Source organism: Lethenteron reissneri, chromosome 3 (assembly GCF_015708825.2).
Source record: "Lethenteron reissneri isolate LAM-NWPU_2019-01 chromosome 3, ASM1570882v1, whole genome shotgun sequence".
NCBI lineage: Eukaryota > Metazoa > Chordata > Hyperoartia > Petromyzontiformes > Petromyzontidae > Lethenteron > Lethenteron reissneri.
This window is the reverse complement of record NC_083781.1, coordinates 12,506,973-12,517,015: the sequence shown is the minus strand read 5'-3', so window position 1 is coordinate 12,517,015 and position 10,043 is coordinate 12,506,973. Positions and strand designations below refer to the sequence as shown.

At 42.3% G+C, this 10,043-nt stretch overlaps 1 long non-coding RNA gene across 1 annotated transcript; it reads right to left on the bottom strand.

The window, feature by feature from the left end:
- Positions 1-183: 183 nt before the first annotated feature.
- Positions 184-7,388, bottom strand: LOC133346936 (uncharacterized). Its single transcript, XR_009755669.1, has 6 exons — positions 7,177-7,388; positions 4,322-4,429; positions 3,622-3,658; positions 2,966-3,207; positions 1,901-2,033; positions 184-1,513 (listed from the first exon to the last, which is right to left on the bottom strand). It is a non-coding gene; the product is annotated as an uncharacterized LOC133346936 (long non-coding RNA).
- Positions 7,389-10,043: the final 2,655 nt, after the last annotated feature.

Below are 10,043 nucleotides of genomic sequence, written 5' to 3'. Positions count from 1 at the left end.
TTAAATACTACAACAATCATTGCAGAAGTATCTTCGTTTTATCTAGTTATGATGTTTACATAAATGGGAATGTTTGGCATGACCCAAAAGGCGATGTTGAGCATGTTAGGTACAACATACTGAGTCGGTTCATGTTAAAAGGAATGGTAATGATAAGAAAGGAAATACTCGTTTTATAAAGAAAACTTTTAAAGCTTTATTCACGTGTGGATATATAACTCAAAATAACAGTGACATCCTTTCATGTAATTGACTGCTACATAGCAGAGCTTTGCTTCTCAAGAGTGGGTTTAATTGTGTTGCTTTATAAATGGTAGAAATGTTTTGGAATGCTGATAAACTTCACATTTGATTTTACACTATAATTGAATGGCTCATAGAATGACAGATTTTAAGTGTCGAGTCCTGCTTCACACATTGGGTATTCATGTACTATACCCAAGATTACACATACATGGCAAATGTTTGGCATACGCCTGTTTGAACACACTTTCAATTGTGTTCTCTGTGCACAAATAACAAGTGAAATTGTTAATGTTTGTTAAAGTTTTTAATTTTTTCTTCTTTTTTTCATATCTGAATTCATTTAAAATGTCTGCAGAAATGAATTTATAACTGTAAAGTTGAGTAGAGTTAAACATTTTCCAAAACTATTTAACGTGCAGTAAATCAGAACACTTATTTTATATATTCTATTGTACAGCACCTGTAATTCTGTATTGGCATGACAGATGTGAATGTAATGTATTTCAATATGGTATTTTCTTCAACTTAAAATTTTACATTTTTGGTACTCATTTTTTATAAAAATAAGTTAAGTCATGTATTCATTTTTAAATGTTCACACCTTTACAATGCAGTGAATGAGTTAAGTTACTAAATGTGTATAAATATGTAGAATACTTTTTAAATAAATAAATAAAACTCACCATATAAGCACTTGTGTGCAGTTCATGTACTTATGTGTCATGCGAAGGAGTTTGGATAACATTGCTGCATGGGAACCTGTTTCATAGTCACATTTTCATCATATCGCCATATCTTACTGTACCACCTCTAAGTGCATCACAAGCTCATAAATATACATATTAAGTAAACAACAAAAGGAAAGCATCAAGTGTAACTACTCTCCAATACAATGAGGAACACTGGTAACTAATTTCAGTTGGTTCACTTTAAAAAACAAAGTACCCTTACTAAGTGCATAATTACCATACAATAAATCAAGGTAACCAGGTATAAACACTTAGGCAATACGCCAACTTATGATTGGTCTTACAGCTGTGTTCGGTACTGGAGAGAGCTGAATCATGGTGTTTTACTCCTCAACCCTGCTATACATATTGGCTGCGAGGAAGGATTCCATGGAATGAGGCTGACGTGTCGGCCTTGCCTCCACGAAAGGCGGACTTCTCTCCACTTCACACCAAATAGTACTCTCTCCATTGAAAGGTTTACCATGCGCACACCATTTGAACTGCTTACTCGGCATCGTGGCTGCTGTCCGGTGGTCCTATCACAAGACGAAACAATACCAAAGTAGAACATAAGGTGCTTGGTTCTATGGCATTAAAGTTGGGGAAAAAATGTGTAACACACTTAGTGTGTAGTCTTAAATACAAAAGGAGTTGATCGTCTTATGTATGACCTTGACTTTTGTATAAAAAAAAAAAGACCAACATTTTTCACCATGCTCATCTCATGTTTTAGAAATGTCGAAACCTTTGTCCAATTACTCTGTTTTAAGTTAAGAGTTGGGAATAGTCGTTTTGTAAATTAAACTCCCATTCATTCACCCCAAGGTTAGTGCGATCTAGTACTTGTATTTGTTTGGGCAGGGATATACTTTGACTTTAACTTGATACACTGATAAGGTGACACCTCACAATGTTAAACTCACTTGCTCGGCAATTGCACCATTATCCTGTGCCGTACCATCCCTGTTCATCATGAAGCTCCACAGTTTAGCCTTGTCATTATTTCCATCCTCAGTGTTGGTTGCATTAACAGGAAGGCAGGGAGTTATTTGTATCCTACAGATCCATTCAACCATCAAGCACATACGTTAATATTCTGGGTCTTTTAGCAGGCGGATTGTGGGCCCGCACAGCTGCAATCACACTAAGGTACAATATTGTTTGGCTATACTTATATAGCATTTTCTAATTTGTGTAATATTGTCCTCAAACCTACACCATCAAGTTAGTTGATTTGATCACCCATTGCTGGTTATCCTCTCCTCTCTGACGTGTGTACTCCTTTGGCTGAAATAATATCACCAGTCTCATCTATCAACCATCATCCCTTCCATCGATGTCCTGCCTACACCCATTTAATTTTCTTAACAGTCAATGGCTCTAATTTGTATGTCTGGTCAATGATTAACCTTTTTCTGTTTCTCATTCCAAGCATGCATCTCTTCATGCTTATTTGTGTAATTTTCAGCTTTTGTCAGTGTTCACGTGTCTGATGAATGTCGTGGCAGATATGTACCAATTGTAAACTTCCTCCTTGCAGCAGGTTTGTATTTTGCTTTTCATTGTCAATTTCATTTTCCAAAAAGCACTTAATCCTGCTCTTAGTTGCCTGTTTATTTCATCACATTGATCCTGGTCCCCTTTCATGACGTTGCAGTAGATACATATTGTGTAAACGTTTTCAATGTTTATATTCGCAGTTGACATCAATGTTGATATTGTCAAAAATTGTATTTTGTTTTACTTTGTCACTTGATGTACGAGTGGTCCTGACCACCCTTAAGTGCAAACTTAATTGTTTTTATATTAACTCCCTATAGAATTGCTTAAGTCATTGTGTACTCAGGCCCCAGAATCTTGAGTTGTATAATGACATTATCAACAGCTGTCATAGTATTATTGAAAACTTTTTTTTGAAGACAAGCATTTTGCATTATTAATCTAGATGCAAGGATTCATATAGTTTAGAAAAGCCCATTTGAACTCACGTATCCAGCTGTGCCTGCTTGCTCTTGAGATCTGCAAACGGAGTCTGCATTGACCCATCGTATTTGTGCCCCAAAGTGTTATTCGAGGTCATTGCAGATTTTTTACGGCTGCTCCGGCGACCCATAATTTTGCTTGGATGAGGCAAATCGTGTGGGTTCATGGAAAACGTGAAGCGTCTATTTGAAAGTGAATCGACGTTCAGTGCACCATCTGTACATGTATCCAGCACCTGTCCAGAAATCTACAAACGGTGACATGATAGCTTCATTCAATGACATCACGTGAACATTAGTGCCAGGTGTTTCTTTTACAGCACTTGAGGTGAATATAAGGACTTTTACATGGTTGAAATTTGAAAATTCAATAAAAAAAAATTAGAATTACCCCTTGATAGAGGGCGTCACTATTGAGGAAAAATGGAAAATCCACTTTTTAAAAGCCTGCAGACCTTTGATCATACGACCAAAGGGGTTAAGATTAAACTGCGATGTTGTTGTTAGAAGCATTTTCATTAAGTTTGACAACTGGACAAATCATATTATGCCATGTTCCATAGCAAAGACAGCATATTTAAAGCAATGCTATATTAACTGTAATTAGACAATTGTAAATCACTGTACTCCAATTCATAGGGATATGTAACTTCAGTACTTACCACTTTTTGTGGCAACTGAACATCGTCACGTTTTTTTCTGCAACCATATGTGAAAAATTACAATGGCAAACCTGTGAGCACCAGGTATTGTGCAACGATGCATATTGTAAAAAAAAATTCAGTAATCATTCAATTAAATGTTTTTTTAGATAAAATTTTACATGACCGGGAGAAACTTTATTTTGTTAGTAATCACAATGAGGCAGGTGTTTCTAACAAATATATTTCAGGATATAGACTGGTATCACCAACATTTGAATGTTGAAGTGTTTGAGCCTTTATACGTTTTGACTCTCTATGCTGCATTAGCCAGTGTTGTCAGGCTGGATATGATAGGCTAACATAATGGATGCACTATTTTGAATGTATCTAGGTAGTGTTCCTAAAGAAGTATTGGTTAACATGTACTTGACACAATTACATATTATGGCAGTACTATACTATATAAATGTGGAATTTTCATCTGACAAAAGGCTTTTTATTTGCACTTATGTGAACCAGGGTTTGCCAAGTGCCCTGGTTTTTCAAGAATCATCCCCTTTTTTATGTTTTTTTTCAGTTGCACAATAAATACACCACTTGAAACAATGCATTCACATGTAGTTCTCCCTTTATTGGTAATGTGAGATTATTAATCCCATGCCACCTGCGTCTCAGAAGTAGCAGCGCACGTCTGAAGACCTTTGAACTGGAGCCTCACCTGAACATTGGAAAAGTGAAAACTCCGTGGTTTTTCTCACTGGCGTCAGCAACACTGCAGCCCTCATCCAAGTTCAACTCCTGTCTCCTCCACACTGTTTGTGATGTCCTGTATTATTTATTGCAAATATAAAAAAAAGTAGTAATTTTTTTTATATTTCAGTCGTAGTTGAAATGAGTACCAATTTGTGAGATGTCAATAGTGGTCTTCCTTTAGAGATCGACTCTTGCCATGGGAATGTGACCTTTCCTCAACTGTCTCTTACTGCTGGTTTGGACATGGACACTTTAACTTTATTATTTAATCTGTGGCAAATGTGTCTCTATAGCTGCTACACAAAGGACGAAGTCCGCAAGCTCGACACAGGGCCAATATATATTTTATACCACTGCAGTACAATATCTCACTTCCAATCTCAGATTATGGAAACACTGCATGTATACGCCATTATCTCTTCTAACATTAAACTGTATAGCGCTATTGCTTAATATTGGAAATACAATCATGGACTTGCTATTTTGTGTAATTATTCAAATTTAAGGCTCTTTCTTAATGGCTGTATTTAGTCCCTTAGAATTTGGTGTTTGAAACATTTCTGCTCATATTATTGCATCTGTTACAGTTTACATTCATGTATAGTATTCCTGAAGCAGTTTGTCTGATGGCCAGGGTCGAGACTCATGATGCCGTGGCAGCAACCAACATAAGAAACGCTCCCGATCCAACCGCGGAAATGGAGCAATTAGATCAGCTCATGTGCATGAGCGAGGTGATGTCTCCATACAGCAGCAGATAGAACATAATACCTGTCAACCCATACGGTCTAACCGTATTCTTATACAGGGAAATTGCGTTTTCAGGTCCATACGACGTACAGCCGTTTCAATACGGGCAAAAAACAAATGTATCTATTTGTGTTTCTCCCTTGTGATGGGACTCTGTAGGATAAACGTTGAGATTTATAAGGGCACAGAGTGACCAATAAGGTCTGAATTAGTCTGTAATAAAGTAGGTACTGATAAGGGGTTGACAGGTATGGAACATAAGTGTAGGTGAAATGTAATCTTTTTATATTTTCTGGAAAATTCTACCCTATAGTTGTGAGATCTAATTTTAGAATTTTTATTCTGTGCCCAAATTGGAGCGGTGGCACAGTGGTTAGGGCACCGTGCTGTACCAGGTGACATGATTTTGCTTGACCGGCCATGGCTAACATCATTGGCAAGCTATAACCGAACCGGCCCCGATTCTCTGCCCCATTCACCAACCCGCACTGATCAGCGTGGTGAATGAAGAATGGTTGAAAACCCTTCCCCACGAATGACAACACCATCGAGGGCTTCATCGTGCAGTGAAATTGACAAAGGGCTACACATAATTGTATTCATAGCAAGGGATACGTGCACAATGCGCACTTTCCATACGGCAGGTAATGTATATATGTGATTGGACAATGTACGTATTAAGTGATCGAACACTAACGTGATCGGACAACACATTCCTGCGGAGGGAGCTGGTAGGAACGTTGGGTTGCTCGGTCAATGGCCAGGGTCAACGGCGGCGTGGTGTATTCTGCAAATATGCCCGACTGTGAGGGCGGGCACAAGCCGGCGTGAGTAGGTTAAACGTTGAGTTTTATAAGGGCACCACGGGGTGACCAGCCCCTCCCCACCCAGCCCCATCCTCCCCACCCCTCCCACCCAGCCCCACCCTCTCCACCCAGCCCCTCCCCACCCAGCCCCATCCTCCCCACCCCTCCCACCCAGCCCCACCCTCTCCACCCAGCCCCTCCCCACCCACCCAGCCCCATCCTCCCCACCCCTCCCACCCAGCCCCACCCTCTCCACCCAGCCCCTCCCCACCCACCCAGCCCCACCCCTCCCATTTTTAATAATCCCCTGTGGGCTGGTGGAACCAGGTGGTTCCTACCAGTACAATATATTGATGTGATCAGACAATGTAGTATTATATGATCGGACACTAACGTGATCAATAGATTTCAAACTCCAAAATATTGTGAAAGTTAAACATGCTTTAGGTGAAAAGTGAGACCAGATTCTTTGTTGTTCAGCAATCTACAGCATATTTAAACGTAATTAATCTTATCCTTAATTATCGAAATTAATTACTGTATGCCCTTAATTATCGAGAACATATTTAATCATTTAAAATAATATATTTTCACCTATTATAGCGGCTGAGCATAGCAATGCATCGCACACTATTCAAGCAGAAATAAACTTTATATTTTATTTGTTGTCAATTGAGTAGGCACAAAGAATTTGATCGACAATTAAATTCAGCATATTTTCAAATTTGATCAATATATGCAAATGAGGTCAGTGATTCTAAATATTTGATAATTATTTGGATAATTATCAAACATTTATAATTCCATTCATGTCGATAATGGGGGATTAAATACGTTTATTAAACGTCAAGTTTTGAATATTAAATATAAAATATAGGAACAAATATGTCATAAGTGTGTATTTAATTTCATTTATACGATCAGTTATTTACATTAGCTTAAAAAATGTTGGTATAAAGTGGGAGATCTGACGTGATTTTATGAAGTAAAAGACTGTTTTAATAAATGCAATTTAATAAAACAAAATAAAGAGGAATGTTATTTAAACATGGTTCTCAACGAAATATTTAATGTTACAAGGATAATAACGTAAACCATGGTATAGATATGGCTAAGTGACCCCCTCCACACTCCACAGCAAAATGCTCGCCACAAATCCTTCTATGATTATATTCTTATCATCTACCCCTCAACAAAGCGACTTTAATGCTTTAGTAAGCGAACATTAACCAACCCTCACACGCTTCGGGTTTAATAAACTTACACGACTGAGAAACAACCGTCGCCCATGACGAAACGCGCGGCGGGAGGAGTTTTGGCGGCAATGGGCTCGGTGCGTGATGACGTCACCGCGCACGGCAACTTTCGTGGTGGCTCACGAGTGCGTGATGACGTCACCACGCACGGCAACTTTCGTGGTGGCTCGCGAGTGCGTGATGACGTCACCGCGCGCGGCAACTTTCGTGGTGGCTCGCGAGTGCGTGATGACGTCACCGCGCACGGCAACTTTCGTGGTGGCTCGCGAGTGCGTGATGACGTCACCACGCACAGCAACTTTCGTGGTGGCACGCGAGTGCATGATGACGTCACCACGCACAGCAACTTTCGTGGTGGCTCGCGAGTGCGTGATGACGTCACCGCGCATTACGGCGGGGGGAGGGGGGGTGTGATGCGCGCGCCTTGGGGGTAAAAGGGTGGGGGTCGTAGAGGGGAGGGGTAGAGGGGAGGGAGTGGGGGGTAGAGGGGAGGGGTAGAGGGGAGGGGTAGGGGGGTAGAGGGGAGGGGTAGAGGGGAGGGGTAGAGGGGAGGGAGTGGGGGGTAGAGGGGAGGGGTAGAGGGGAGGGGTAGGGGGGTAGAGGGGAGGGGTAGAGGGGAGGGGTAGAGGGGAGGGAGTGGGGGGTAGAGGGGAGGGGTAGAGGGGAGGGGTAGGGGGGTAGAGGGGAGGGGTAGAGGGGAGGGGTAGAGGGGAGGGGTAGAGGGGAGGGAGTGGGGGGTAGAGGGGAGGGGTAGAGGGGAGGGGTAGGGGGGTAGAGGGGAGGGGTAGAGGGGAGGGAGTGGGGGGTAGAGGGGTTGGGGGTAGTGAAGGAGTGGGGGATCTTGATTTGAAGCTTTCGTGGTTTCCGCTCCCTCCTCTCATCTCGTCAAGGAGCATAGGGGCCGTCCATAAATGACGTCACGCGATTTTGGACGATTTTTGACCCCCCCCCCTTCGTCACACAGCGTCACAAAAAGTCAGACCCCCCACTCAAATATGACGTCACAAAGCTCTGCCCCCACCTCCCCAAAACCATATTTCCATTTTGAAACTAAAACATGCTTAAAATCGCTATTGTAGTGCGTATTTAATGTGGCGCTGCACTCTAATGTTGTAGGAGAAAACATTTCTTAAAAAGTATATTTAATTGAGTATAACGTGTTGTCTATATTTATGTAAAGTTGCGCATTTTGATGTGATGTCACATTTCTCAACCCCCCCCCCCCTCGTCACACATCGTCACAAATGTCTGACCCACCCCCCCAGGTGCGTGACGTCATTTATGGACGGCCCCATAAACCATCAACCACGCGAACTCCGCTTTATTGTCGCAGCGGCAGCAGCGGATTTTGGCTCAACCATCGAATAAAGACGGTCGCCGCATCGCGCGCTTTTCAGATGTGCTAATGCGGCCGTCTGGAACGCTCTTCCTTTCCATTAGGAACTGGAGCTATATAGTTTGTTATACTCCCCCCCCCCGGCATCTCCGATTAGCACAGTGGCTACGTACGGTGCGAAAAAAGTTCAACATGTATACAAGTGTAATAATACTCTTGGAGACGACTTGTGGAATCGGTCCTTTTATTTATTCCAGTTCACAAGTACTCCCCGCTGCTGGCAGGCAACGGGAAGTGGGCAGACAGACCACAAGAGACGCACCGCCACGTGGCACTCGGAGCCCCGCTCGCGCGTGGCCCCTCTCTTCCTTTGTTCTTCGTCTGACCCCGTGTCGTTCATCTCTCCCCCTATTTAATGCCCGGGTCACGTGGTACGCTCCAGCCAATCCTTGGTAGCCTGCGCCGAATCTTCTAGATTCCCCATCAACTCCCGGGACCACGCCCCTGACCTGTCCTCCCATTGGCTGAGGCCAAAACCAGCAGAACCAATCACCCTAGCTGGCACCCCTTGATCACGCCAGGGCCATGCTCCCAGGCTCTCCCCCCATTGGCTGTAAAGCAGGACCGGCAGAGCCGATCACCACGTGAGCCGGACATAGGCTCTTATTACACAAGTGTCTCGCTACCGTGGTTTTTCCCCCCAATTTTCCAATTCTCAGGACCATCTGCATACATCCACTCGGATTTGCCACTAGCATAGTGGCATAGAAATTAAATAAGCCACGCGTTATCAACGGCTCTTCTGCAGTGCGCGTATACGCCGTACCAAATATACTGCGCTGTAGTGTGGTGGTAATTGAAGTATTTCATTTGTACCCTACTGTGTGTATTTATAAAATTTACAGTAGCAGCCAAATAATCTAAACGCGTGTTTAGGAATGTGGAGGGATACGGCATAGCAGTGGACTGACAAAGTTTCTGCACAGATGCCCCTACTGGACATCTGTGAAAAAGAGCTTCATAGCTCATCGGATTCCTCCAGTATAAATCAATATTGGGATTCTGATATAATAATATCGATACTTGCTTTAATACTTCCCGACTGGAATGAAACGTGTTTCGGTTGACTACGTATGGTGCAAAATAAGTTCAACATCCATACATACATATAAGGTCTAACATCATTGCTGCTACGAGCTCATTGAATAAAAAAGCCAAAAAATCCTCCCTTTTTTACGATTCTGTACCAATAGAAATCACGGAATGCTCTCGTTTAATTTGCACGACTCAAACTCTGATTCTTCCTCAGTGCCAGATGCTGATTCCATGGAGCCACTCTCCTCCTCCGAGTTGTCTGTATCCTCCTGGTCCTGCAAGACAGATACAAGAGAATGGGTTAACATTTCCCGCACCTCTGATTTGCGTGGTTGGCTACGTACGGTGTGAAAGTCAACATACATCCATTGCCCTCATGTACTGCTCCAAGGTTGAGAGTAAGCTATTGTGTTATCCTAAAGTAGTGGTGGACTTTATTTCAAC